A 27,497-nucleotide genomic window follows, 5' to 3' on the forward strand; every position below is an offset into this window, starting at 1 on the left:
AAGATTACAACGTGTTCATAATTCTTGTGTTCGCTTCGTCTGCGATGTCCGTCGCGCTGATCACATTACCCCATCGTTCCAAACTCTAAACTGGCTACGGCTTAACACAACGTAGAAATCTTCATTCTCTTGTTCTTCTTTTCCAAGTCCTTCACACTTCTACACCTACCTACCTTGCCTCCCGTTTCAGTTACCTGTCATCATATCATAATCTTTTCACACGCACGCAAAATAGCCGCATACTAGCCATACCAACACGTAAGACATCATCGTATTCATCATCATACACAATCTCGCTCTCGCGCTTGTGGAATACCCTACCCAGTGACATCAGAGACTGTCGGAATTTAGTAGCGTTCAAAAGCAAGCTTATTAAGCATTTTCTTATTGCATAGAGTAGGTTTAATTTTTACTTAATCAATAAAAGAAATGCTTCTCTCTTCTTAACTTTTACAATAAACTGTCTAGCTTTTATTAATCAGTTAATCTTTTAGTACTTTGATTTTTATTGTGTTTGTAAATTTAATATTAAATGTAATTGTATTCTTAAAATTGTAGTTGTAATCCCCTGGTAGAGGGGAAGAGAAGGCCTGATGGCCTTACCTCTACCAGGTTAAATAAATAAATAAACAAATAAATAAATTTTAATTAATTTTTGATCCACAGATAATATTTCATTACGTCATGATAAGCAGGTAATTGTGATGGGTTCAGCCCCTCCAGCATTCCGAATACAGGGCAGAAGGTCAGAGTTCTTGTCTTAATTAGAGTCACTGTTCTGATTTTAAAATGTTATGTTTTATTTAACGACGCTCGCAACTGCAGAGGTTATATCAGCGTCGCTGGATGTGCCGGAATTTTGTCCCGCAGGAGTTCCTTTACATGCCAGTAAATCTACTGAAATGAGCCTGTCGCATTTAAGCACACTTAAATGCCATCGACCTGGCCCGGGATCGAACCCGCAACCTTGGGCGTAGAAGGCCAGCGCTATACCAACTCGCCAACCAGGTCGACTTCTGGTTTAAATACCTCGGAACATAAGAAGAATAAATTTGCGTTAATTATATCATACCTAAGAGTTTTGTGATTATTCCCTATTTACTTAAAAAAAAATTGAGGTTTCTGTGGTACTTCAAGATGAAATAACAGGAGACCAAAAATATACAGAGTCTTTTAACTGTTCAGATTTCAGATACAGTAGAACCTCTATTATCCGTGGTAATGAAGGGGATGGACTGAATGGTTAATCGAAAAAATCGGATAATCCGTACCATAAAAGATTTTGTAATTTCCTCCATGGTCTTGTATTTAACCCGCAAGGTAGTAGATCAGAAGTTCATCAATTTAAGTCTGGTTGTAAATGATGGGTTTTTAAGGGACAAGGAAGCCTTTGTAATGAATGTCTCAGGAAGATAGGAATAAAGGAGGTGTCAAGTTGTAGATTTACATACATTTTTTTACACTTTATCCTTGTTTTTTTTTTTTTTTTTATTAAATCGCGCAGTTATAATTCCAGTCTCGTATTATGATGCGAGATGCGTCAATTTCTCTTTCTCAAAACATTGAATTATTTCCATTTTTTTCTATACTTAGCACAACATGTTTTCTGTTAACACCCGTGGAAGACATTTTATACAGGGTGTTTCAAAAATACGGGGCGTAATTTCAGGTATGTATTTCCCACATGTAGACAATCAAAATAGTTCATTACAACATGTGTCCGGAAATGCTTTATTTCCGAGTTATGGCCTTCACAACATTGAAATTCACCGGAACCATACCTCATGTTTTAGAAGACATTCCACTGATCAATCGTCAACACATTCACTTCTTGCATGATGGCGCTCCTGCACACTTCAGTCGTACGGCTCGCCGGTACTTGGATCGAAGGTTTCCTGATCGATGGATAGGTAGAGGTGGCCCAATTGCTTGGGCTCCACGCTCACCTGATCTGAACCCTCTCGATTTCTACTTGTGGGGCCATTTAAAATCATTGGTTTATTCGTCTCCAGTGCCTGATTTGGAATCCCTTCGGAATCGAATTGTGGCATGTTCTGAGGACATACGCAATACTCCTGGAGTTTGGGATCGTGTTTTCAGGTCAATGAGACATCGATGTGAGGTCTGTATTCAAGCAGGAGGTGGACTTTTGAACACCTTCTGTAATGACAACGACCTGCGGAAAGAAAAACGTTCCGGTGAATGTCAATGTTGTGAAGGCCATAACTCGGAAATAAACCATTTCCGGACACATGTTGTAATGAACTATTTTCATTGTCTACATGTGGGAAATACATATCTGAAATTATGCCCCGTATTTTTGAAACACCCTGTATACAAGTTGTATTATAAAACGGCAATTGAAACAGTAGACAATGCTGTGTAACGATAAAGGCTTGTAATAACATTCTCTAGCAAAAACATACGTATAACCTACTAATATGATGTACAAAACAGTACTTCATATAAGTTATTTATTTCTGAAGAAAAAAAGAGCGTGAAATGGACAGTCGGATAATCCGCCAATCGGTTAATAGGGTGACGGATAATCGAGGTTCTACTGTATCTATATAACCTAGGTATTTGAACCTACTCTTGAGACCGTACAGCTTCGTGCGTGGAGATTTCTTAACAAAATCACGCTTCCTATTTTTCGAAGGGCGATAAACTCATATTTCCTGGCGGACAACGAGCCAGTGACCGCTGGATTGTAGCCGTACACGAAGGACCTCCCCACCCACAGCCGTAACGAAATTTGAGATCCCTCAAGTACCGACAACCGCCTTCAAGGTGTGTACAGCGAGTGACACAGTCGATTTCCAGCGCGATGCAGAGGGCGTTGGGGGGGGGGGATGCTGGAGATGGCGCTCGGCGCGGCTCGCCCGTGTTCAGAGTGTTGTGACCCAGCTGCCACACCGGACGGTCGGGCGGCGCACTTTCACTGTACAAACAGTGCCGTGTGGTGAAGTGATCGTGATCAGTGTCACCATGGTAACTAGGCCTATGTGTGAGTGAGCAGTGTGGGTGTGTGTGATCTTGTCTGGCGAGGAATTCATTCTGACCCACAACACAGCTTCATGTTTTGTGATCTAAGAGGTTAATATTTACGGTATCTGTAAGGGTAACATGTATTTTGAGTGGAAGGGGTAATTCTCATTATTTACTTATCAGTACCCTTTTATTTACCCCAAACATGGACAAACAGAAGCGTAAATCATTGTTGATTTGTTCGGTGAACGTGTATTTTAAGTGTAAACGGTATTTTTTTATCACTTATTTACCAATCGGACAAAAATTGAGCAAGAAAAGGGTGAATCACTGTTAATTCATTTGATGATTTTTTGTTTGGCAAGGAATTCATTTTTTGACGACAACTCAGCGTCATGTTTTGTGATTCTAAGAGATTAATATTTACGGTATCTGTAAGGGTAACATGTATTTTGAGTGGAGGGGGTAATTCTCATTATTTACTTATCAGTACCCTTTTATTTACCGAAAACATGGACAAACAGAAGCGTAAATTATTGTTGATTTGTTCGGTGAACGTGTATTTTAAGTGTAAACGGTATTTTTTTTTATCACTTATTTACCAATCGGACAAAAATTGAGCAAGAAAAGGGTGAATCACTGTTGATTCATTTGATGATTTTTTGTTTGGCAAGGAATTCATTTTTTGACGACAACTCAGCGTCATGTTTTGTGATTCTAAGATATTAATATTTACGGTATCTGTAAGGGTAACATGTATTTTGAGTGGAGGGGGTAATTCTCATTATTTACTTATCAGTGCCCTTTTATTTACCGAAAACATGGACAAACAGAAGCGTAAATTATTGTTGATTTGTTCGGTGAACGTGTATTTTAAGTGTAAACGGTATTTTTTTTATCACTTATTTACCAATCGGACAAAAATTGAGCAAGAAAAGGATGAATCACTGTTGATTCATTTGATGATTTTTTGTTTGGCAAGGAATTCATTTTTTGACGACAACTCAGCTTCATGTTTTGTGATTCTAAGAGATTAATATTTACGGTATCTGTAAGGGTGGCATGTATTTTGAGGGTGACATGTATTTTGAGTGGGGGGGGGATAATTCTCCTTACTCGTATTTATTAATCAGTATCCTTTTATTTACCGCAACTGTGGACAAACAGAAGCGTAAATAATTGTCGATTCATTCGGTGAACATGTATTTTGAATGTATTTTTTTGATCACTTATTTATCAATTTTCTTTTCTTTTCTAACAAAAATGAGCAAAGAAAAGGGTGAATCACTGTTGATTCATTTGATGATTTTGTTTGACAAGGAATTCATTCTTTTGACCGACAATCAGCGTTAAGTATTGTGATTCTAAGATATTAATATTTACTATAACTGTAAGGGTAACATGTATTTTGAGTGGAAAGAATAATTCTTATTATTTATTTATGACCCACTCTTTTATTTACCGCAAATATAGACAAACAAGCGTAAATCATTGTTGATTCATTCGGTGAACGTGTATTTTGAGTGTAAGCGGTATTTTTATCACTTATTTACCAATTTTCTTTTCTTTTCGGACAAAAATGAGCAAAGAAATGGGTGAATCACTGTTGATTCATTTGATGATTTTGTTTGGCAAGGAATTCATTCTTTTGACCGACAACTCAGCTTCATGTATTGTGATTCTAAGAGATTAATATTTACGGTATCTGTAAGGGTACCATATATTTTGAGCGGAAGGGGTAATTCTCATTATTTACTTATCTATACCCTTTCATTTACTGCATAAATCATTGTTGATTTATGCGGTGAACGTGTATTTTGAGTGTAAATGGTATTTTTATCACTTATTTACCAATTTTCTTTTCTTTTCGGACAAAAATTGAGCAAAGAAAAGGGTGAATAACTGTTGATTCATTTGATGATTTTGTTTGCCAAGGAATTCATTCTTTTGACCGACAAATCAGCTTCATGTATTGTGATTCTAAGGTAATAATATTTACGGTATCTGTAAGGGCAACATGTATTTTGAGTAGAGGGGATAATTCTCATTATTTACTTATCAGTACCCTTTTATTTACCGCAAATATGGACAAACAGAAGCGTAAATCATTGTTGATTTATTCGGTGAACGTGTATTTTGAGTGTAAACAGTATTTTTTACCATCTTATTTATCAGTTTTCTTTTTTTTTTTTTTCGGAAAATATGAGCAAAGTAGAATCACTGTTGATTCATATGATTAATTTACCGCAAACATGAACAAACAGAAGTGTAAATCGTTGTTGATTTATTCGATGAACGTGTATTTTGAGTGTAAAGGGTAATTTTTATCACTTATTTATAAATTGTCTTCTCTTTGCGGCAAAAATGAGCAAAGAAAGGCGTAAATAACTGTTGATTCATTTGATGATTTTGTTTGGCAAATAATTCATTCCGACCCACAACACAGCTTCATGTGTTGCGATTCTAAAAGAATGGTATCTGTAGACCTCAGGGTAAAACGTAGGCTATTTCGAGTGGAAGGGGTAATTCTCATTATTTTTTATCACTACCTTTTTGTTTATCGAAAAATGAACAAACAAAAGCGTAAATCATTGTTGATTCATTCGGTGAATATTTCTGTACGACTTCATTCCAACCCACAACAAAAGAGCTTTATGTTTTGTGATTTTAAGAGCTGAAAATTTATGATATCATTAAAGGTAAAGTGTATTTTCAGTGTAAAGGGTAATTCTAGTCTCTTATTTATTAGTTTTTATTTTTGTTTTCGACGTACGTGTACAACACAAAAAAGCGTAAATCACTTTAGATTCATTTGGTAAAGAATTAATTCTGACCCACAACAACACAGCTTTACTTTTGTGATTCCGAAAGATACGAATTAATGCCATCTCTAAGAGTGACATTATTTTGTGTGGGAGATGCTCATCTACATCAAGTTTTAATTGATTAAAGGATTAATAATAAGTCGTAAAGACAAACAAAGTCTCTGCTGTATTGGTTAACATGCATGTTTTCAATTGTTGCGGAAGGCGATAATCATTTGTCACGTTTTCTTAAAAAAAAAAAAGACTGTAGATAGTGTAAATCGTATACCAAATGTTTTATATTTCATATTCATTTACAAATAATAGTAAAATATTTACAAACAGTAATATAAGACAGAGAAATTTCACTCTCTTATGGTGCTACCAAGAGAATTTTATATGAAGAAGTCTGTACATTTGCTTGTTTTTCTTATATATTGTTCTTTTTCTCTCCCTCTAAAGTACGTAACTAATGAAATGAGTAAATAGATAATAAAATCTTTGCTTTTATATTGTTACAGATTTAATTCAAGCACATTCATTCGGTTTAGGCAACTTAATATTAATCATACTGAATACAAGGAAAGGAAGCTACATTAACTGTAATTGAGATGTGATTATAATTATTGGGGTTACGTCCCTGAACTCAAGATTTATGATTCATACCGTCTGCGATGTTTAGGGATGTAATATATATAGGAAAGATGAACTCGCACAAGGCCTGTCACTTTTACGAACAACATTAAAATTAGCAATTAAAAATTTAATGGAATCTTTTATCATTAAGGAATGTGGAATATTCATGAGATAGAATGCAATTTATGAAGTTCTGCCCACATCTGCAAAACTTATCTTTTTGTGTAATTAAATATTTTAAATGAATGAAAACTGGTTCTCACATTCAGAAGGATCACAGATAAAACAGAATCCCTCGCCAAAATTAAAATGAAGTAAATGATCATAAAAAAACAGACTATTTGTTATTCTTTAAGGTTTTCTTGTAATTTTTGGATACAGAATAACCTATAGTATGCAAAACTATAATCATTAGTGTTACACTATTGTTATTAATGTCATCATCCAAAATGGTTAGGCCTATATAGGCTTAATGTGTGAATAGAGTTAGGCCTAATTAAAAATCTGGGAAGTGGAAATAAACTTCAATTATTATCGTTTTACGAGGAATTTCCGTCTTATCATTTTAGGCGAGAAACAAACGAAATACAGATATACATAATATGATAACATAACATTAAGCAGTGATGCTTAGGTCTATGCAACAGTGTGCTGTTATCTTTTTAAAATAATGTGTCATATTTTAGTAAATTAGTTATTACGTTCATTTCTTGTGTTGGTATATTTTTAAATAGTTGAAATAAACAGTCGAAAGTCAAGTTCCATTTCTGTTGATATTATTGTATCATCTTTAGTTCAAGTCCCAGGTTTTATTACTTTTTATTTTTATTAAAAACTTGTGGTCCGTTAAGCATGGTTTTGAAAGCAGATGTCACTGTGATACAATTAATTTTACGGCAACAAATTTACGTTAGAAAAAATATATAACCATTTACATAATTAGTTATACCGGTAATTAGTTCTTCAAATTAATTATGAGTATCTGAGATAAAATTTCTTAATCTGTAGATACCTTCAACTCTGATATCAACATTTTATAATAATTTTATATCCCTAAAATTTCCGAAGTTTGGAGTTCCATTAAAAATCCAAGGCACATCGTAATTTCGACATATTTTTCCATAATTATTTACTAATTTTGAGGGTAAAATGTACTTGTTTTAATTGCGAGTGTTGTGTTCATAACTAGATCTATTTTATATTATTCTGAGAAAAAAATCATAATTTAATATTATACAATAATAATATAGTAATTTTTGTGATAAGGTCATGATCAGTTTTAATATTTGTATTGATTGATTTTGGAGTGATAATTTTTACAATATTTCTTTATATTCTAAATAGACGATATGTGCATATGAATCCTTTCACGGTAGTATATGGATATTATGTTAATAAATACAAATATGTTTATGCAATTGTTTTTTGTAAAAATACAAAAAATTAATGAAAATTAATTTAAACTGTCATATCAATATCATTTAGGCTAATTTTTCATAATTGCTCATAGGATAAATAATCCTCTGTTTCTCATCATATTTCTTTAAGTTCTCTGAAAACGATACAAACTTCCTCCTGTATTTTTAATGAACGTCATTGTGCATGCGTTTTATAAACATAAAATTACACACTATTCATACTATTTATAATATTTGGAAAAAAGATAAAACAATCGCTGTTTCTATAGCAATCCAAGTCCTATTATAACAATTTTGTATCTTGATTACAACATGGATTTTGTCAGTTTCTTTAAAGATTTTAACAATACAGTATTTCGAACTTTTTCAAGACTCCGTATCAGTATTGAAGTAAAAAAAAACTTTCTCTTTATGCCATAATATCTGATCCCCACGTACCTCAGCAGATGCAATCCATCTTACAACTTCTACAAGGGTTAAGTGTGATCAGAATATTGATCCCTGTAGCCGTCATAGCTAGCTTAAGGAATCTGATTTCGCTAATTATTGTAGCTCCCCAAATTCATCACGATGCTAGGTGGGCACCGGTCCCATAAACTGGTTGAAATTTCTTGAGAAAATTTTTACCTCGTTGAACAAGCGTACATTTCTCACCGCTTAGCCTCAGGTATGATACCTTAGATCACGCAAGTACGACACGGGACAATAATAATAATAATAATAATAATAATAATAATAATAATAATGTATGTATTACTACTATTAGTATAAACATAATCTTTTCCTGATGTCATTAATTTTACCGAATGATTTTATGTGGAAATGGCATTGTGGGCTAAAGGCCAGCAGAAAGTAGTTCATTCTTAAAACAGAAACTGTATCACACAGATCAGATAGCGTGGGTAAAATACCTTTAGTTGTACACTTTCTCTGCTGAGGCAAGATCCCAAGAGACGGCACTCGTGGCCAGGGTTAAAGTGTCATGATTGGAGGGGATGACCAGGTGTTATTGATTTCTGTGTTGACGGTCGGTTGCTCTCTTCGTTGGCCCTGTACTAGGAACATGGATCCGGTAGAGTGCGTGGAATCCAACTAAAGTCATGATTCTTTTAAAATCGTTAAAACTTTGCCAAATGTAACGTTCCCATAAAACAAAACAATATTCAGTCACTTGTTTTCAATTCGGTTGCTCTGACGACGCTCGCAATATCAAAGCTAACCTGTGGGGGACATGACCACGAATATTTAAGGATATGAAGCAATTATATTTACCTCTAAATTTTGATGTGGGATCAGCTTTACATTCTTTTGAATAAGCCACGCTAAAGATTTTTGAGATGTTGGCGCTGTAATCTGTCTTGATCCGGAAGCCGTTAATGATTGCAGAACAAAATGGCGGCAATATATTAATTCTATACAAGTCAGTTTGTACATTTAAAGAAAGCACGTTCTTTCATTCATGATATGTTGTCATTAACATGTAAAACGTACTTTTACGCTATGGATCGGTGAAAATAACTTAAAAAAAAAAAACCTTAAAAAAATGGAAATTTTATTTCTAACTCTAAAAAATAAAATAATGTTTCAGTTTTCTAAATCTGTACTTATTTTGGTCCTATGACAATTTAAAGTCCCTCAGGATGAAGCTCGTGCGTAGAGCTGCAGCCCTTTAAACTGACACTCAGCTGTCATTCTGACAAAAATTTTTTTTTTTTTTTTAATTCTAACTAATTTTACTTTTCATTTAGTTCATATTTCGCGCTATAGGAGAAAAATGTGTGTGATAGACTTGTATAGGAAGGAAGGATATCGATAGTGTATATCATATACATGCTGTGCTTTGATACTCGTTTTCTGGACTTTCTAATTTTCAACATTTTGTAACATTCAAAATGCTCTAATGAATGCAATTTTTCTCCAATCTCAGTGAAATTTTGCACAGAAATACACAAAAGTGTGTGAAGTAAACTGACAAATGTGTTTTCTTCTGCTATTGAAAGTATTCAAATCACCATGTGTTGAGGATGTGATAAGTTAAAAAAAAAAAATTAAATTAACAAATAAAAGGCTAATTTTTTTTCTCATAGAGTAATAGAAAAAATATGAAAAGCATGTGTAACATTTACCTTACATCTATCAGGAATTAATTTTAATATAAATTTAAAGAAAAGTTATGTAAACTTTGAAAATTGGGACAATAATTATAATTCAGTATTTAAAAATCAAAACAAAAATTAATTATAAGTAAACTAATCGGAATATTAAAGTGAAAATTTGTGTATTACATGTCCATATTATAAGAAATATGTTGTAAAAGTTTCAGATTAATTGGTTTAAAAATCTAGAAGTAAGAAATTAAAAAAAAATCCATACTTTTAATAATGTTTCAATGAAATGACATTCAATATGTTGTAAATTTTAATGACATCATATATTTGTAGTCTTACACAGTGTGTAACAGGTATATATGAAAATATTTTTAAAGGTAATAGTGGATAATTTACGGAACCACATTATGTAAAAAGAAATCTCGATCTTCGAAGTTATTATTTAGGATGAAAAATACCGTGCGTTTTGATGTTTGTTAATACTTACAGCACCAGGACGAAGAGATCCTGTATCCCGGAGTTTTTGGTGCGTAGCAAAGAGCATTTGTCTATTTGGAATCAGATTATTTGGAAATCTTTGGCACTAGAACTCCCTTGCCTCGTTTTCAGATTATCCTACTGCTCTGTATGATTTGTAAATGGACATCAGTTAATTTAGTTTTAGTGAATTCTTTCATTATATTAAATGGCGAGAGTCTGCAACCCTTAATTAAGACAATGTTTATACTGGAATACATGAGAGATCGTAAGACGTGCGTATAGTCTAAATTGACAGGCGTTTTATAGTACGAATGTTCAGAAAACATCAGACCGTAAAAAAACATAACACATTTTTGTGGAAAAACCATTAACGCGAGGAAAAAAAAATAAAGTGTTGTTTTATATGTATTTTTCTGAAACTAATATCAAAATATTTGTATCGTAGCATTCCTTTATGAATGAAATTCTATCTTCACTTTTATGTAAAGTTTATTTACCAAAGTTTAATCGTGTCAGTAAACGGAATTTCATTCGCAAATAAATTTTAATTTTAATGTATTTTATAAATATTTATCTATTTGATCTCATTAGAGGTTTTAATTTATCTAGAAAAAGTCAAAACTCGAGTGGGATTTAATTGACTGCTACTCGATTAGAAGAAATTATATAAATATTAGAAGAAATAATGTGCTCTAATAAAATGAAATATTGACTTATTAAAATATTAAACTGTCTTGAAAATGTATTATTGTACCATCCCATCAATACAAATATTCCCCTAAATGGTAGTAGTGTATTATAAGCTGTTCTCTTGTTATTACCAGTTGTGCCAACTACACACTCTTAATTGAACTCTATGGACGATTACAAGTCAAGAAGACTTTGTTGATTCAGTTTCATTTTTGTTAAAACAGTTGCATTCCATTCCAATTACAATACTAGTAGAGTCAGAAAGTATCGGAACATTATGTGTCAACGCCATGCTCTGTAGGCAACTTCTCTGCCTTGTCCGTGTTGGTATGTGGCCTGCTGTCCAGGCGTATAGACTCAGAGTGTGTGTGTGTATACCGATTACTTAATATGTACATAATAGCAAAAAAAAAAAAAGACAAAAGACACTAAACCTTAAAATAGGCAATGGAAGTAAAATAGGCAAAACAAAAAAAGCAAAATAAAAACTGGCCCTATCGTTCCGAAGTATGCGGAAACATGTTTTCCTATATTAAACTCTTTCGTAAAGCTAACCAGTTAAAAAAAAATTGTTTAACTTTCAGACTCTAGTTATAAGCAAAAAAGAAAAGTGACTACAAAATTACACAAGGAGAAATGAGGAAAGATTCTATCTCAAAATTTTACAAACGAGTGGAAAACTAAGTTAACTGACAGACTTCTGAAAAGACTAACAGACGAAACTCATCTGTGAACAGAAACAGACCAGACTCTATACATAAATCTAAATTGGTGAAGGAAAATTGAGAATAATGGTGATTATGTGGTAACGTTTAGTATTTCATCTTGCTGCCCAAGCCTGCAAACCTGTAGTATCATCTACTCGTTTCGCAGTAATTTGTAATTAATTATTTTGTAACCGTGATTAATGCTAACCAACTTCTTTGCATGCACAGCCTGACAGGTCTGTTACATCTTATAATTGCATGTTAAGTTTGAGGAGCAATTATAAAAGTGGTCTTGTCGCTAGACGATTCAAGTTCAGCCGTAAATTACTTCAGGGAAGTTTCTTACTTTTGTTACTCTTTTATTGAATCCAGTACACTTCCCACATCCAACTCCAGCAACTCGTAGGTACCACATTCGAAACTCGGTTGAAGAAGCGATTTTATTCCTCAGTTTCATTATTCATGTCTCTTTCTCTCTTTTAACCTTTCCCTATTTCCTTTTTTCTTCTTTTCTAATTTGTTTTCGTATTCTTATGTCGCATTCTTTTTCTTTTTTTTTGTTGCCTGTTTCTTTGTTGCTTCCTCTATTTTTTCACAGACTAATTCTTCATCTGTTATTTTTATTGTTTTATTTTTCTATTTTGTTTTATCCCATCCGTTCACTTCCTCTTTTGTTTTTCTTCTTTGTTTCCTCCCTCTTTTGTTTTCCCTCTTTCTCTTGTTCTGTTCCTCGTTTGTTTCTGTTCTCTTTCGTTTTTTCTTTTCTCCCCTTTATTTTTCTTTTTCTTTTGTTTTCTCCCTCTTTTGTTTGTTCTCTTTTTAATTTTTCTTCTCTATCTTCTCTTTTGTTTTCTCCATTTATTTTCGTTATTCTCTTTCCTTTGTTTTCTCTGTTTCTTTTCTTATTTCTTTTCTGTACTCTGTTTTGTAATCTTTTTTACTTTCACTTTTCTGTTTCCTGTCTTCTATTTGTTTTGTAATTTTTATTTCCTTATTTCGTAGTTTAGGTATCTTTTTTTTTACGTCTTTCTTTCTTTCTCTGTTTTTTTATTTTTTTCTCTTCCGTTTTTATACCTCATTCAATTATTTCTCACTCTCTACTTACTGACGTACTATTTACTTTCAGTTTCCTTTCCTTTTTCCACTCTTTATTCACTTCTATCTAGGCCTAAGTCTTTATTTTCACTGATTCTTTCTTTCTTAGTTTTACTGACAACTTCTTTGTATTATCTTTCTTTCCTAGTCTTAATCTTTTCTCCTTTGTATACCAATCCTCTTTCTTTCTTTTCTTCTGTCATATTGATGTATTTTTTTCTTCTTTCACGTTTCCTTCTTTCCCATTTATTTATTTATTTATTTATTTATTTATTTATTTATTTATTTATTTATTTATTTATTTATTTATTCATTCATTCATTCATTCATTTCTGACACACTCTCTCTTTCTTTTCCTACGCTTTTTTATTGATTTGTTGCTTTCGTTAATAGATTTTTCTCTACTTTCTTTGCCTAGATCTTCTGTGTTTAATTTAGCTTACACATTAAACACACATAGATTGACGAGGCCTGTGATTTGAATTCAGCTAACTCTTCACTCAAACAACACAGAACATTACCTAAACAACGGAAGAACATTCATGACCGTGGCAAGATTCGAACTCAGCCGTGGCGGCCTCCACGCAACGTCGAGGCCGAGCCTGACACGATGCGTACGCCGCTGTCGGCGATGAGCTGACATACCGACGGGAATTCATTGATTTTCTCTCCAGTAGATTGTCGCCGAGAAAACGGTTAAATAGGACGACACCGTTACTGCCTCCAGAACTCTCCCCTCGTCTGACACGGCTACGATGCCAATAAAGAGAACGTCGCAGTGCTTGAAACATTGATGCAATGCCTAAGCATGTCGAAAATTCAAAAAGATTTCCCGTTAATTCATGTCAGAATTCTTCATCTGCCTCCATGAATTGATTTCTTTGATCCGTTATGCCCTCACCCACATATTAACAACTAGCGGAATGTTTTATTGTTTCATTTCTATATTTGGTTTCACCCTCTTTTGTTTTTCTTCTTTATTTCCTCTTTCTTTTGTTCTGTCCTTCGCTTGTTTCTGTTCCCTTTTATTTTCCTTTCTTTTGTTTTCTTCCTCTTTTGTTTGTTCTCTTTTTCATTTTTTATCTTCTCTTTTGTTTTCTCCATTTATTTTCATTATTCTCTTTCCTTCGTTTCTTCTGTTTCTTTTCTATACTCTGTTTTGTAATCTCTTTTATTTTAACTTCTTTGTTTCCTGTCTTCTGTTTGTTTTGTCATTCTTATTTTCCTTATATTGTAATTTAGATATATTTTTTACGTTTTTCTTTCTCTGTTTTTTTTTTTCCTTTCTTTCCTCTGTACCGTTTGTACCTCAATCCATTATTTCGTACTCTCTACTTATTGACGTACTATTTGCTTTCATTTTCCTTTCCTTCTTCCAATCTTTATTCACTTCTATCTGAGTCTTTCTTTTCATTGATTCTTTCTTTCTTAGTTTCACTGACAAATTTCTTTCTATTATCTTTCTTTCCTTCTCTTAATCTTATCTCCTTAGTTACGAATCCTCTTTCTTTATTTTTTTCTATTATATTGATCATCCTCTTTTGTTTTTTTTTCTTTTCCCCTTTTATTTTCCTTTCTTTTATTTTCTCCCTCTTTTGTTTGTTCTCTTTTTCATTTTTTATCTTCTCTTTTGTTTTCTCCATTTATTTTCGTTATTCTCTTTCCTTCGTTTCTTCTGTTTCTTTTCTTATTTCTTTTCTTTACTCTGTTTTGTAATCTCTTTTATTTTCACTTCCTTATTTCCTGTCTTCTGTTTGTTTTGTCATTCTTATTTTCCTTGTATTGTAATTTAGATATATTTTTTACGTTTTTCTTTCTCTGTTTTTCCTTTTTTTCTCTGTACTTTTTTGTACCTCAATCCATTACTTCGTACTCTATACTTATTGACGTACTATTTACTTTCATTTTCCTTTCCTTCTTCCAATCTTTATTCACTTCTACCTGAGTCTTTCTTTTCATTGATTCTTTCTTTCTTAGTTTTACTGACAAATTTCTTTCTATTATCTTTCTTTCCTTCTCTTAATCTTTTCTCCTTAGTTACGAATCCTCTTTCTTTCTTTTTTTTTCTATTATACTGATGTATTTCTTTCTTGTTTCACGTTTCTTTCTTCCACATTTATTTATTTCTGTCACATTCTCTTTTTCTTTTCCTACGCCTTTTTTGTTGATATGTTGCAAGACAACCGTTTGAAACAACACAGAATAACACATGGGGACACACCAGCTCCCCAATGAAAGAAAATAACTAGAGGCCGGCCGAGTGTATTTAGAATCCATTGCAGGACGAAGATATGAAATAATCTTGTTTTTAGTGGCCTTCTTTTTGTGTAATTAACAATTTTCATCACTTGCTGCAATACTGCAGACTCAGAAACTAGTGATTTTGAAACAATTGCTTCTTTATGAAGATAACAATGTGCGTATATTAATTTAGAGTTCATTTGCTTTGCTAAGGCCAAACATTCTTTCACTTTTACTTTGCCAATTTTTGCTACAACCTTTACTATTTTCACTTTCTTGCAGCACACTGGTTGAAAATGGCTGGTTTAGAATATGAGGCTAGAATCCGGTCCCTTGCATTTTATGCTTTTATTTTCATTTTATTTTATTTTATTGTGTTATTTTACGACGCTGTACCAACATCTCGGTTATTTAGCGTCTGAATAATATTAAGGTGATAATGCCGGTGAAATGAGTCCGGGGTCCAACGCCGAAAGTTACCCAGCATTTGCTCTTTTTGGGTTGAGGGAAAACCCCGGAAAAAACCTCAACCAGATAACTTTCCCCGACTGCGATTCGAACCCGGGCCACTTGGTTTCGCTGCCAGACGCGCTGACCGTTACTCCACAGGCGTGGACGCATTTGATGCTAGATACGCTATCATAAATAAAATAAATACATACTACATATTATCATAACTCGTTGCCTGTTAGATAAGATATTCTTGCCTTGGATGGGTGGGGTTATGCGTGTGAACTGAAGAATTGGTTCAGGAAATGTACTGTCACACGCCAAACAATGACGAGCTGTGACATCGACACTCAATAAAGATGTCAGATTGTGAGAACTAAGGAAGTGATAAAGTTATATGTCAGTCTGAAACAATGCCTATAACGTTATGTAATCGGGGTACTTACTTGCTTCCGGTACGTGCAGGTTTCCGAAAGGAATGTCGAACATGAAATTCACAACCATAGGGCGAAAATATACGGAAGAAATCCAGCGCAAATTTGTTTAAGAAAAGTTGGGCACTGCAACAGTGAACAGCTACCCCTACAATAATTCCCACACGTACCAAAATAATACGAATTCTAAGTAAAGATGTTTGCGGAAAGGTGCGCAGAACAACAACGAAATATCTGCCTAACATAAAAATTACTGCAATTTATATAAAAGTGTACAGAAGAAACTAAAATCATTACCACAGATACGAAAATTTAATAAACGAAAATCTTTACCATGGAAACGAAAATTTAATAAAACTGAAATCATTAGCACACAAAACAAAATCTAATAAAACTAAAATCTTTACCATAGAAACGAAAATTTAATGAAACTAAAATCATTACCACAGATACGGTAACTTAATAAAACTAAAATCTTTTCCATGGAAACGAAAATTTAATGAAACTAAAATCATTACCACAGAAACGACAATTTAATAAAAATTAAAATCTTTACCATAGAAACGAAAATTTAATGAAACTAAAATCTTTACCATAGAAACGAAAATTTAATGAAATTAAAATCATTACCACAGAAACGACAATTTAATAAAATTAAAATCTTTACCATAGAAACGAAAATTTAATAAAACTAAAATCTTTACCATAGAAACGAAAATTTAATGAAATTAAAATCTTTACCATAGAAACGAAAATTTAATAAAATTTAAATCTTTACCATAGAAACGAAAATTTAATTAAACTAAAATTATTACCATAGAAACGAAAATTTAATGAAATTAAAATCTTTACCATAGAAACGAAAATTTAATAAAATTTAAATCTTTACCATAGAAACGAAAATTTAATTAAACTAAAATTATTACCATAGAAACGAAAATTTAATAAAATTAAAATCTTTACTACAGAAACTAAAATTTAATGAAACTAAAATCTTTACCATAGAAACGAAAAATTATTGAAATTAAAATCATTACCACAGAAACGAAAATTTAATGAAACTAAAATCTTTACCATAGAAACAAAAATTTAATGAAACTAAAATCATTACCACAGAAACGAAAATTTAATGAAACTAAAATCTTTACCATAGAAACGAAAATTTAATGAAATTAAAATCTTTACCATAGAAACGAAAATTTAATAAAATTAAAATCTTTACCATAGAAACGAAAATTTAATTAAACTAAAATTATTACCATAGAAACGAAAATTTAATAAAATTAAAATCTTTACCACAGAAACTAAAATTTAATGAAACTAAAATCTTTACCATAGAAACGAAAAATTATTGAAATTAAAATCATTACCACAGAAACGAAAATTTAATGAAACTAAAATCTTTACCATAGAAACAAAAATTTAATGAAACTAAATCATTACCACAGAAACGAAAATTTAATGAAACTAAAATCATTACCACAGAAACGAAAATTTAATAAACTTAAAATCTTTACCATAGAAACGAAAATTAAATGTAACCAAAATCATTACCACAGAAACGAAAATTTAATAAAACAAAACTTTAAAATAGAAATGAAAATTTAATAAAACTACAATCTTTACCATAGAAACGAAATTTTAATGAAACTAAAATCATTACCACAGATATGAAAATTTAATGAAACTAAAATCTTTACCATAGAAACGAAAATTTAATGAAACTAAAATCATTACCACAGAAACGAAAATTTAATAAAACTAAAATCTTTATCATAGAAACGAAAATTTAATATTGTTAAATTATTATCACAGAAACGAAAATTTAATAAAACTAAAATCTCTACCACAGAAACGAAAATTTAATGAAACTAAAATCATTACCATAGAAACGAAAATTTAATAAAACTAAAATCTCTGCCATAGAAACGAAAATTTAATGAAACTAAAATCTCTACCATAGAAACGAAAATTTAATGAAACTAAAATCATTACCACAGAAACGAAAATTTAATAAAATTAAAATCTTTACCATAGAAACGAAAATTTAATAAAACTAAAATCTTTACCATAGAAATGAATATTTATTGAAATTAAAATCATTACCACAGAAACGAAAATTTAATAAAACTAAAATCTTTACCATAGAAACGAAAATTTAATAAAGTTAAATCATTATCACAGAAACGAAAATTTAATAAAACTAAAATCTTTACCATAGAAACGAAAATGTAATGAAACTAAACCGTTACCATAGAAACGAAAATTTAATAAAGCACATATAATCACCATAGAAACGAAAATATGGATAAGATATTCTTTATAATATAACATTATTATAGACACTAAAATACGGATTGCGGTGTATAAATTTATTTTCAAAAAATTTTACTCGGTAAGAATGAAACATCTAATACAGAATCACTATCATAGGCAGGTTATTACGTGTATTTCTCACCTGCGATGGAAAATGATGATTAAGTTTAATGCCCTATAGTTTATTCAATTTGTAATTACAGAATTTCTATATTTCACATGCTTACAAAACTGCAAAGATGAATGGAAGAATTGGCTGGAATGAAAAGACCATATTTTAAAACAAATAAATATGTACAGGGTAAAGTTTAAATTCAGTCCTCGGTATGAGAAACAGCAGACCCACATTGCGACAAGTTATGTGTAAACGGGCGAACGAAACGCCCTTTCCTTGTGTTTAGAAGGCGGTGAAGCAATAACGAGTTTGAAACTGCATTTGTCAAAATATTATTTACGATTGAACTGCAACTCGAAAACAGGCTGGCTTGCGGCTTGGAAGGCTTCCAGCGTGATAGTATCTTGAATGCTCGAATTACCGACTGCAATCCGATTTGCTATCACACCTGACGGCATAAATTATGCAGTCGCCTCCCCGGAGCTTCTGGTCGGCTTCTTCAAACAACTTCACTCCACTTCCCTCTGCTCTAAACATGCCCATTCATATCAGTCATAAAATTTAAACTAAGTTATAATATTATTAAATGAATCATCATTACATATACGGAGTGTTTCTCTAAATAATACTGTCGTCATGGCATATACAGAGTGCTTCTATAATAAATCTATATATATATATATATATATATATATATATATATATATATATATATGTAATTTGAACTGGTAATGGAAATTACGGGAAAACGGCTGAACGGATTTTAATGAATGACTCCTCATTTTGAAGCTTGTAACCCAAACATTTTCAGAAAAATAGTAGTTTTCAGTGAAATGTCAATTTTCCTACATAATTTTCCTATTTTTCAAAATCCATCTGTCGTCAGTTTTGAGAACTAATGGCTTTTCATACTAAAACAAAACACATACACTACAATAAGCAATATTACACGAAGCCCATAGCCTGCAGGATTTCTGACATATTTAGAGCAAATCAGAACAAATTCTGTGACATCATAATGACAACAATATGTCGATCTTCATTTATGTAATTTTTATAACGTCTCTATAATTGGTTATTAAAAACTTTTAAGACTTACTAAAACAAGTCACTAATATATTGATATAGCCTATTGATGATATGAAACTCAAACCTTTTGGGGTCATATAAGTAGACGTAGAGAATATCTCAAATTAGATCTTCATTTCTATGATTTGCTGAGTGATGGCTGTATATACAGTATTTATATGCGTGATTCACTCCATATTGTCTGGAGAGAGCGCAAAAATTACAGTTCCTAAAGAAAGACCAAAAGATATTACTGATAAAATAAGAGGCCTACAGGATTTTGTAGTCTCCCGATCATTTCAGCAAGATCTCTTAGCAGGATAAAATGATTCTACCCTCTACATTTCAATGTAGTTCACGAAACATGCAGCAGCTATATTTATTTTGTATGATTTGAGGCTTTCTCGGCGTTGGTTCGCTAATATGTTTTCGCGGGATATCAGCCGAGTTAAGATTTTGGAATGCTCCAAGCTTTCGACTGCTATCTCTTCAGCCATCTTCAGGGAAGTGATGTCCGAACATTCCATTCTGCGGGAGCGTGTCACACAAAATAAGCAGAATCCTCCAGAAGGTAAATATCAAAACCATCCTTAAACCACAGAGGAAAATCCGGAGTCATCTACGTCACGTTAAAGACAGTCAGGGCTTAAGGACTCCAGGGATTTACAAGATTCCCTGTAAGTGCGGCGAAGTATACATAGGGCAGACTGGCCGCACAATAGAAGACAGAATCAAAGAACATAAGAGGAACCTGAGGCTGTATTACCCGGAAAAATCTGCAGTGGTGCAACACAGCATAGAAAAGGAGCATAAAATACTGTTTGACAACACCAAGGTCATTAACAAATCAAGCCACTACTGGGATCGTACAATCAAGGAGGCCATAGAGATCAAGCTGGAGAAAAACAACTTTAACAGAGACAGTGGACTACAGCTCAGTCAGGCATGGACACCGGCCTTGGACCAACTTGGGCCTCTTACAATCAAGGTCATGAAGATCACGGACCGAGGACGGCAACCGATTCCAACCGGCCGGCGGAACAGGGCTCGCCGCCCGCCAAACTTCACACAGGAATCCCGGGAGGGGCGGAGCTTACGAGAGATGACAATTCCCGGCCCCGGATTGGCCGATCCGCCAACCAATCCCGTTTCACCTGAGACAGCCTAACATCTATATTACCTTTCGACTTTCTGTTCGGACATCACTTCCCTGAAGATGGCTGCAGAGATAGCAGTCGAAAGCTTGGAGCATTCCAAAATCTTAACTCGGCTGATATCCCACGAAAACATATTATATTTATTTTATTATGAACTTTATTTCTTTCTTACTCTGCTTAACCTCCCTCTTATTCGACCTCTACATCACTGCCAGTAGGTTAGGAAGATTCTTTTGATCGTATACTAGACATCTAAAAAATGCTAGTCTTCTTGATATTAATGGAGCTACTGTTTAACTATAGCCTACTATACAGAGCATACACCATCCAAGGATAGAAACCTAATCTAAAAAAGCGAAATATGAGACAACGCCCACATTTACGAGTATATTAACGTTACAATTGGCCAATGATGAAGTAGGTCTATTACACAAAAATAGTCCTAGTTAAATCTATTGGATGACGAGGATCAAAGGAAGTAAATACCTTTATAGAAGTTCTAGGGTTATAAATTCGTCTTCATTAATGAAATCAACAAATTCATTATTAATTGCAATAGGCAGACTTATTTGAGCAGTATTTGTCGCAGCCAAATTATGTATATATTTATACCGGCAGAGTTAAGGCCATAGGGCCTTCTCTTGCAATCTACCAGGTCACAAAGTATACAAGCAGTGAAATTTAACAAAAAGTTAAAGAACAGAATACAAACATATTACAGAAAATAATAGCATAACAAAATCGACACTAAACAACATGAAAATAATACCATAATAGAAAAAAGAGAGTAAAATACAGATCTAAAGATTGGAATATAATAAAAGCAACCAGTTAGTACAAATAGTTAACAGGGAAAACGTAACGAAAAATACAACAAATGAAATGTAATAAGATAATAAAAAAATTTGTATTTAATTTTACTTTATTGGGTTGTTTTACGACGCTGTATCAACATCTCAGGTTATTTAGCGTCTGAATGAAATGAAGGTGATAATGCCGGTGAAATGAGTCCGGGGTCCAGAACCGAAAGTTACCCAGCTCGTATTGGGTTGAGGGAAAACCCCGGATAAACCTCAACTAGGTAACTTGCCCCGACCGGGATTCGAACCCGTGCCACCTGGTTTCGCGGCCAGACGTGCTGACCGTTACTCCACATGTGTGGACACAGAATTTAAATAAAATCCACAATAAAAAAACCTGTGATAATAAATTCATCTGGGGATGAAGTGAACAAAAAGAAAAGGAAAAGGAAGAAAAAGATATATATATATATATATATATATATTTTACTAAACTATCGCAGAGAAAAGGACTTATAATTGAAAGGAATCCGAATTGAAAAAGTGTAATTTTAGTTTATTTTTGAAACTAGATAATGTCCGACAGTCTCTTACATGTTGTACTATTTGTCACTATTTGCCGGCAATTTTAAAGATTCTGTAAAAGCTAAATTTTGATTCTTTTGCATCAATAAATGGCAATAATGCCTCTTTTCGATAAAAGAATAAAAACCTTCAGATCTTTTCGCCAGACCCTGTATTTTGTCACTTTAATTCGAATACAGACATTTCACGCAATCATTGGGATTTCCTTGAATCCCGTGCCACTATTCTGCATACCGGTACATTTCACTAGAAAGCGAAGGAGTGCATGTTACACTTCTTTTCAATGAAAACAGTTTATTTCAGATTTCTGAGTCGGCCTGCTAAAACCGTCGCAGTGGGAGTAGAAGCTTAGCATTCATATCTACAACTGTGACACAAAGCAGCACACTGCTGACTAAAATACATCTTTGGCTAAGTGATATGAAAATCACGAGCACCAGCGAGTTCTTTAGAATTACACAGCAGCTGCCGCTGAACCCTGTAGACTATATTCTACCCCACATCCGGCCTGGAGCTTTCGGAGCACTTCCTATTGTGCCAGAACTTGGGAGCATGGGGAGACACACTTTCTGGTAGCTTTATCTTCCTATATTCACAGCTGAGTGGAGAAATCAATAATGCATTAGAAAGGGACGTGTGTATGCTAAAAGATCTCACACTGAAATTCAACTGATAGGGGCGACTCATATTTTGTACATTGTAGTAGCGTAAGCAGTCAGATTATTTTATTTTATTCTCAGTGCGGTCCGCAACATGCGGATTTAATCAGAAATTAACTGGAAAATGTTTTGTGCGAGATCGTGCGTATTTGCTTGTTTTCCGCACAGAACCAATACGCGGTAAGTGTGAAATCCCACATTCAGTATTCCCAACGTAACACACATAACAATTTCCCTCTTCTTACCGCTTAAGCGCGACATTCATTTTACTGCTTTAGGCTTTTAACATATTATTTTTAGAGACGTTTAACATAGTAATAATTAGAAATTGGAAACTTACCAGTGCAATTTCACCTAAATTGCATTGTTAATTATTGTTTTTAAATATTTGCAAAAATTAAGTAAAGTCTACTACTCCACGAAACTTATTGCATTCCTGATACAAGTAACATTAAGGAAGCCGTGAAAAAATCAACAAGATTCCAGATGCCGATGTTATTACTGCAATATGTTTTATAAATAATATTGTTAAAATATTAAAATGAAAAATAAATCATTACATAACCTTACCGTTTGTTTTAAGTTCGCATTTATAGACGGGGGAAAAAAAAGACAGACGTATATCACGGCCTGCTGGAGTATAGTAAACACAGAAAACATTTTATAGCAACAATGTTGAAGAAAGCTATTTTGGTTTTCCGAAGTTGCCGTCATTAAACAGAAACCAACATGGAGATTTCATTGCAACTAATTACAAATTCGTCCTTCAGGTATGTAATAAACGATCTTCGCACAAAATAATGTACGATACACGAGCGGTATGTTTGTTTTCATGTTCTCGGAAATTAAAAAAGCTCAACTACGTTTCGCTTTTTCAATCTTTTCCTCGAACATGAAAACGTCAACATACCGCTTTTGTAACGTATATTACTATTGTATGAAGAAATAAATCTTGAAGCCGTAACCATAGCGACAAGACTGTCTTTGTATGATCGTACCCGAATTGCTGCTCGAAAGAAGATGGGATGATTGAATTGAAGTGAAAGAGAGGGGAAAAGAGAGGATAAATTTTAAATGAACGCGAAAATCGTCCTTGCGAATGGAGTTTGGGGCTGAGAGAAACTGATTCGCCGTACGGTTGGGAAAAACGTCGGAAAAAAACCAACCAGGTAATCAGCCCAAGCGGGGATCGAACCCACGGCGGAGCGCAAGTCTGGACCGGCAGCCAACTGAGCTACGCCGGCGCATAATTTTAAGAAGACTCTCAGAAAAAAAAATCATGTACATAGTACAAAATCTTAAGGAGGAATAGCATTTTTAGTAAAGCAATAGTAAGAAAAATGGATTTCAGCATTTAGAGACGAAGTGCGTTTAAAGGGCTACCCAGAATGCGTAATCTTCTGAAAATGGCGGTCCGAATCAAATGATTGAAGGGTCCTATCTGAATAAAACTTTTTGGACAGGTTTCCTGAACTGTATAAGCTTGCAGTATTTTAATGTTAAAAAAGAAAAATATTATGTTCACCAAAACTGACAAAATTTCACCTCAGTTTATCCATAAGGAATAGAAAAGTTAAAAGAATTTTAGGATCTCGGGCGTAAAACATGGTAACTGATATTTCGGTCAAAAATGAGATACGTTGAGTATAATATATCTTACACTCCGCGTCTGAAAATGGCGGTCCGAATCAGCTAATTGAAGTGTCCTACCTGCATAAAAATTTTTTGGAGAGGTTCCCTGAACTGTGTAAGCTTGCAGTATTTTAATGTTAAAAAACAAAAAAATATATATATTATGGTCACCAAAACTGACAAAATTTCACCTCAGTTTATCCATAAGCAATACAAAAGTTAAAAGAATTTGGGGGGCCTCGGGCGTACAACATGGTAACTGACATTTTGGTCAAAAATGAGATATGTAGCGTATAATATGGTATCTTACATTCTGCGTCTAATGCAGTAGTTTTCCAACACCTCAACAGATGGCAGAAGTATACAGATTTTATTTTTCTAGTATCTATACAAACTGGTGCATGTTTAAATGTTTACCTACCTAAAAGCTTCAAAACACTAAAACGCCACTTATAGTGTTTTACTCCCGAAACCCTCAATAGCGAAATAGTCACTAAATTGGTGACACTGAAAAGGGATCATTTATATTGAGTAAATATATACTACATAAGACCACCATTAATATCACATACTTCGTCATTCATTGCTTTAAAATCCATTTCGTTAGGTAGGACTCGAACCCGTGACATTTAAGTTCATAACTCCATAAGGAGGGACGGTAACCATAGCACACCGAGGATGAAATAAAATTATACGTGGCTGGACCAAGTAGAGACAGGCGAGAGATATTCTGAATATTGCATTTAGACTCTCCGGAGCCAGCCAGGTTCCCTGCATGCGTTTGTGCGTGTGTGCGTGAAGAAAGATTGATGGAGTTGCGTGCTCATAATTTCCGCCTGTCAAGACGGCTTGCCTTCTGGAATTCCCAGCGCCTCGTGCCTGTGGATCATTCATAAAGCCTTGAGATAACATCTCGCTTATCTTCCCCGGAAAGACTCGATGATCTTCACGGACAGGACTGATACTGAAGGGAACTGGCAACCGCAGAGGAATCGGGTAAATTTATACATTTTAGAACGAAGTATAGATCCGTCGCTTTGACTATGAATATCTTACGCTCTTTCCATCTAATCGGTTCGTAGTTCGATTCCGGGCGTAAGCACTGGAAATTTATTTTCCGTTATTCCTTGCATTCTTCTATATTGTCTCAACGGTAACCTTACAACATGCTGACCACATGGTCATGGAGGCCCGCAATGTGGATTTCTTGCATTGGTCCAAAGATATACAAGGTGATTCACGAAAATCTCCCAGTTTATGGAGGTGATTCCTAAAAATGTAAACAAATTAAAGTCTGTGTGATGTATCTTGTCTCACTGTGAAAAGAGAGAGAAAGGAGATATGTCTTACTTCGTCTGTGTTGTTATGGTGATGGGGGAGTGGAGCTATGCCGTCCATCCATCCAGTGTCGGAAGGGACTAGTTGCTACATTCTGTAGCGCAAAATAAAATAACAAAATATCTCTCTTCGTACTGTATAGTTCCGTCACTGAGCTTATCTTTCAAGAAACTGAGTTCCGGCAGCCTGTACAGTAACAAGGTTTTGAAAGGAATCCTGAAAATTTACAACCCTCCTATAATCTCCACCCTCATTTGAAGGGACTTGGTTTTATTGCTACTGAGACAAGTTAAACCTTACCACGTATAATGAGATCACATTCATAGTTACGGAGTTACCACACATTTTCGAAACGCGTCATAGTGAATGGAGCGCTAAGCATGTTTGTTGCCATAACGTTGTTGATAGTCGCATCTGGGAGTGGATGAAAGACATCATGTATCAGGTTAAGGTACAAACACGCAAAGAGTTGCTTCAACGCATTCTGGATGCCGCGGCGACAATAAGGAATGAACGTGTGAAGCTGCGAAATGCTACACGAGCGGTTCACACCCGTGCGGACCGTTGCCTTGAGATTCAGGGAGGCATTTTCGAAAAATGTGATTTAAATCCACTGTAAATGAAAGAGACTGATACATTAACAATCAATTGTTTGTATTTTAGTTATTTTTTAAATTTTGAGAAAGGCATTTTCGAAATTGCAATTTAAATCCACTCTAAATGAAAGAGACTGATACATTAACAATCAATTGTTTGTATTTTAGTTATTTTTAAAATTTTGTTAGTTTTTTTTTATAATTTAGTAAACGTTATGTACATAAATAAATACATTATAGTTGAGAATAACAAGAACAGAGAAAGGAAAAATAAAAATAAAATAACTAATAACATAAAATAAAATAACAAATAAGATAAAATAACAAATAAAATAAAATAAAATAACAAATAAAATAAAATAATTAATAAAATAAAATAACAAATAAAATAAAATAACTAATGAAATAAAATAACAAATAGAATAAAATAAAATAACTTGTTAGTGAAATCATTAAATAATTTTTTTCTGTCGTTTTCAATTATCGTAACTCCGTAATTATGAATGTGATCCCTTTAATTTATTAAAATGTTTGGTTCCAAATAACCTCAGGAATCACCTCCATAAACCGGGGGAGAACTTTGTGAATCACCTATATACTCCCCTAAACTGCCTTAGTTTCTACAGAGAAATCCATCTGTAACTTGAGAGTAGTTTACAAAGCACACTGACGCGATAATTTACCGGCACTTAAGCTACCTCCTCCCGTACAAACTCAGTCACTCTTACGGCGAACAGCGCGTGACCGCACATTAGTGCCAGTTATGGTTCTTTACTTTATAGTATTAGACAGAGAATTTTTCTATAGTAAACGTATTACAGAATAAAAACTCTGTAAAACGTGTTAAAAATGTGTATTCGTAATTTTTTTGCAAATATCCAGAATCCCTCACTCTGAAAGCGGTACCAAAGAAGACATAAAACAATATAAAAGATAGTTTCTCTTTACATAGAGTGGCTGAGTCGAGACTGGAAATGCATGGATTCAATTACGGAGCCGCAAAGGAATCTTCCGTGCGTCGTAAATGACTAAAAAGATTTATGTTAAATATGTTAAATTCAATATTGAATTTATTTCGGAATATCTATTATATGTCTTACTCGTGTTAAATTCTATCGTACCTGGTTAACATGTTTCGGCCTGTTATGAGCCTTCTTCAGAACTGGTTGTTGCTGGTCTT

At 33.5% G+C, this 27,497-nt stretch overlaps 1 protein-coding gene across 5 annotated transcripts in view; it reads left to right on the forward strand.

The window, feature by feature from the left end:
* Nucleotides 1-27,497, forward strand: part of LOC138695049 (uncharacterized) — a 466,263-nt gene that overhangs the window by 294,698 nt on the left and 144,068 nt on the right. Inside the window, exon 1 of one of the 5 annotated variants that reach the window (XM_069819387.1) lies at nt 2,876-2,991. The exons of 3 other annotated variants lie outside the window; for them this stretch is intronic. The gene's annotated coding sequence lies outside the window, so the exon portion shown is untranslated. Of the gene's footprint in view, nt 1-2,875; nt 3,008-27,497 lie in introns of those variants that run through there. One more of the 5 variants, XM_069819388.1, reaches the window with a different exon arrangement.

Source organism: Periplaneta americana, chromosome 2 (genome assembly GCF_040183065.1).
Source record: "Periplaneta americana isolate PAMFEO1 chromosome 2, P.americana_PAMFEO1_priV1, whole genome shotgun sequence".
Lineage (NCBI taxonomy): Eukaryota > Metazoa > Arthropoda > Insecta > Blattodea > Blattidae > Periplaneta > Periplaneta americana.